Raw genomic sequence first — 4,454 nt, 5'->3', positions numbered from 1 at the left:
CCTTGGGAGATCATCGAGTCCAGCCCCCTGCCCAAAGGGCAGGAAGTCAGCTGGGGTCATAGGATCCCAGCAAGATAAGCATCCAATTTACTCTTGTTCATGTGGGTCAGAACAGGGAACGGGTAAATTGTTCACCTTTCGACCCTGTGTCCCAGCCTAGTGTAGGGTGGTGGCGGCTGCAAGTTACAAAAAGTGATTCTCAACCTGGGTGCCATGAAAGCCGCTTAAGTGTGTCACAGGGTGTAGCACAACATCACCACTGCTGAGTGTGCAACACGTACACACGATTCACGCGATACACCCAGGGATTGCAACCAGAAATCCAGAGTGTCCAAAGCATTCTGGCTTGCGCTGGCCTTTCTGCACTCTTTGCAACAAAAGAATTGCTCTGTTATTTTTCTGCAGCCAAAAAGCAAGTGAAAACTAGGAGCTGGTATTTTCCACGGGGTGTCTTGAATCTAATGAGAGAGGCCTTGAATCAAGAATCACTGTTATAAAGAATGTTATAGTCCCAATGGCTTTTCTCCGAGGTACTTGGCCAAATGGCTCTGACTTCTGGGTCCATGGCACCCAGCAAGGAGATCCACATGGACAAGGTATGCTCGAGGATCACAGGGCGGTGTAGGAGAAGTTCTTTTATAAGCTTTGGGAGTGGCAGAGAGGAAAAGGATGAATGTTGGCCTTTCTAATAAGCTGGTTTCTGCAGCCAGACCCCTTGCCCCTGATCACCAGAACTACTCCGTCTATCAGCTCTTGCCGACTCCTTCAAGCCAGGCCAGGCTCATAAGATGTGTTGCTTGGGTTGGGTGGGGCAGATGAACCTCTGGTTTGTTCTTCCCTACCCTGGACCCCCAGGCTCTCCAGCAGCCCACCTTCCCTCTTGCAGAAGTCACCCGCGGATGCGTGCTCCCAAGGGAAGATTCTGAATGGAAAACCAGCTGCTCTGGGGCATTACAATGCAGAGAAATGGAGAAGGCCACTAATGGCCAGCTTATCCAGCAGCATTGCAGCCCTTGCAGGCCCAGGACTGACCCCTCCTAGCAAAGCTAAAGCTCCTACTTCTTGGTATCTGGGAACCTGTAGGCATGTTCCCGAGAGGTGCTGTTGTGGAGCACTTGTGTGCTTCCACATCCCCTTCCAGCTGTGCTGATCTGCCCGCTGCTCCCTCCTCACAGGGCCGTTCACCTACAGCTTTTAGTGCACCTTCCTGCAGGAGGCACCCCCAGGAGAGGAGGGACCAAGTCTTTCCAGGATCTGCTGGGACGTGCTGCTTTGGCAGGCATGGCTAGCCTTTCTGGTGGCTTGGGATTTGTTTTTGGTGTCGCTCGGTGCCACTCATCACTTCTAATTGTCATGACTGCTCTTCTTTCCCACCAGTCAGGTTTAGCTTGGTTCGGTTTGTTTATAGTGAGGGAAGAGTGAGTGGAAAAAGCAGCTGACTTGCCCATCTTAAGACCTATGACTCTCTATCTCAGTGTTTCCATGACCTTGGTCATGCAGGACCAAGCACTTCACAACACCCCAACCAGACTATTGCTATTTCTGTCTTAAAGATGGATGGGGAGACCCGTGACAGTCCAGCCTCCTAAATTCAGAGGCTGCAGTGGTGCTGCACTCTGCTGTGGACAGGGTTATCATGTCTTGTTTGGTCTTTGCCCCCGCTGGGATGGGTTGTTTTATACTGCCTTGCCGTTGACTCATGCCAGGCATGCTTTGGAAGCAACGAGGCTCCGATACCACCTCATTTGACTCCAAGCAAAGCAAGGAGCATTGCCAGATCAGCAGACGGCTGCCAGATGACTGCGTTCAGCCGTGGACGGCAGTGCCGTGTAGGGCCTGTTGGGTGTAACCATAGCATTGGGCAACCACACCTGGACAGCCCTTGAAGACTTAGCTCCCCATTACATCTGCAGCAACTTCCCAGTGCTCTTCATTTGTCATAGCCCTCCAAGCTGCTGTTCTTAAGGTCAAGGGAAAAAATATTCCATGTTCATTCCCTGCCCCTTCACCCCGAGGCAGGTGTGTGCCAGAGGACCCCTTTATACTCAAACAGCTGCTTGTTACTTGATGTAAAATCAAATGTGGGACCTGGCATCCTCTCAGCCTGTTGCGTCTGATGTTGCAGCTGCTGCCCCTAGCATTCACCCCTGAGGCCTTGTGCACAAGCGGGGAAGACGGTTCCAATGGGTGTGTTAAAGTAACAGCTGAACAAGGCAAACCCAAGTTTGGACTGGTGTTATCAAGTCAAAGAAAAATCTGGGTTCTCTTCCAGGTGGTTTCTTCATCAGGTAACATGCTTCACTTACAACATCTCATCATGAAATTGGTGGCAAACCCTAGGTAGCATGGCTTAAAAGTGCTCTTTCCTCCCAGTGCGAACATGGACCCAGTGTGTCCCATCTTGTGGGTTAATGTGCACGAACACAATGAGCTTCCCCAGCCTGGAGGGGCTGGGAGAGCAGAGGGAACGTCGGTCCTGCTGGGTCTCGTCTGGGCTGTGTTCATTTTGGGGACGGGCTGGGATCCCATCTCCTCAGCCATCTACCCGGCTCCTTCCCCAACAACCTCATTTCACTGCCAAAAGCAAGCATGGCACACGCGCTGGAGCAACGGCCGTAGCAGTGAGGACAAGGGGACCCTTCTGGCCCAGACACCTCACTCGTGTTAACGAGTGCTCACCTACTGCATATCCTTAGCCTTGCAGCAGTTGGACTTCTCTCTTCCTGCCAGTCTTCATCCGTATGGGGCAGTGCGTGAAGGGTCAAGAGGCCAGTGCGCCTAGCACTTTGGTAGTGCTAGCTACAACGAAATAGGAGGTTCAACCTTTGTGGTGCAGAGAATGACCGTGACTCACCTCTGAAAAGGGGAAGAGCGCCACTGCCAGTGTCTCCGCACCGTGATGCTGAGTAATCCCCCCACATCCTCTCATTCCCCACCTTCACCCTGAACAGCCAACCAGCTGCTGCCCCTCTCGTCTCCTTTCCCATTTGGGTCGGATGCTGACAGTGTCCCAAGAAATACAAAATGCCAGTTTTCTTGGAAATACGAATGACTTAAAGCCGCTTCCTGAAGGTGCCTGGGTATCTCCTCAATGGGGAAGTCAAGACCTCAACTCTGCATCTTGCACTGACTCATGGACATAACTAGCTTCCCTTCTCAGCTGTGCTGTGTTGCTCTGGGTTGCATATATATGTCCAAGGGACATGGTGAAGGTGCCCAGCAAAAGGGGAAGTAACTGGTACAAGGTCTTTTTTTCCTTTTTTTTGCTTCTTTACACAAAAGAGCTATACCAGGGTTTCCTTTCAGAGCTTGTTTCGTGTATTAGGAATGTCTCCCCTGTTGTTGCTAAAGATTTCCAAGAGGAAAACTGTGGACTTTCTCATTAGGGAGCACTGAATCTTTACCAGGGAGAGCTGTCTTTCCACTCTTTTCAGGCAGTCTTAACAGAAGCAAAAAAAAAAAAAGTCAATAAAAATCATTTCTCCTACAAAAAGAAAACTTCCCAGAAGAGTCTGGTGTTTCACCAGCTGCCCATTGAGTTCTCCACTACAAAAATAGAAAAGGCAGGTGCTGAACTTACAATGCTAAGATGTATCAGGATTCAAAACTTCTTGAGTAGAAAGAAACAGGAGGGGCATAACCCAGCTTTGCCAGCACTCAAGATTTTCACTCAACTCTCACAATGTTTGGTGCGTTTCATAAAGGCGCAGGTCCAGGAGTCGTGGTGACATGTTGGAGTCTTAGCCCGCTTTAAAAAAAAAGAAGTTTCTACTTCTTGTGACTGGAGAAAAACATTTAAATTCATAGATCTTAGGGGCTGGAAGGGACCTTACAAGGTCATTGGGTACAGCCCCTGCATTTGGGCACGGAAGACAGCTGCTGGGGTCAGATGAGTTTAAAAATGCAAAGCGAGTTTGAACTAACAGCTCAGAAACCAGAAAGCGATTCCAACCCCCACCTCACATTTGCTATCAAAAGTCACATGAATTTTAAGGCAGTGCTAGGAATTGGGGGTGCTTCTCTGCTTTGGTGGAGGCTGAGGCCACTGCACTCTTGTGATGCTGCTGCAGGGCACACGCTGGGGTGGCACTGGCGGCAGGTCTGAGAGCAGAGGTCTCCGAGGTAGCACCCATAGAGATGTTTAGGCCTTCTCAGGTAGGTACAAGCAAAGCACATACACTGAAAAAGGCCCAACTACCTGCTAGAGAAGCCATGGACAGGTAACGAACACCCTGAAACAGCCGGGGTGCTGCTTCCAGCTCTGTTGCTGCCCCACTCCAAGCCTCTGCCAGCAAACCCGGGTGAATATCACGAGCACCTTCTCACCTTTGCAACATATTATTTATGCCATTTTGACCCAGCTGCTTATTGGTGCAAAATGACCTGGGGTGTCAGCCTCTAGGGAAGGTATAAATGGGACTAGTTTGTGCATTTCAGAAGTGCCCCCCCCCCCC

At 50.4% G+C, this 4,454-nt stretch overlaps 1 protein-coding gene across 1 annotated transcript in view; it reads left to right on the top strand.

Annotated features, from left to right (window-relative positions):
- MATK (megakaryocyte-associated tyrosine kinase) overlaps positions 1-4,454 on the top strand; it is a 19,502-nt gene that overhangs the window by 1,051 nt on the left and 13,997 nt on the right. The gene's annotated exons all lie outside the window — the stretch shown is intronic.

This window comes from Crocodylus porosus, unplaced genomic scaffold (assembly GCF_001723895.1).
Source record: "Crocodylus porosus isolate Cpor-Errol unplaced genomic scaffold, CroPor_comp1, whole genome shotgun sequence".
NCBI lineage: Eukaryota > Metazoa > Chordata > Crocodylia > Crocodylidae > Crocodylus > Crocodylus porosus.
Note: the sequence above shows the minus strand (reverse complement) of the source record. Positions and strands in the feature narration are given on the sequence as shown.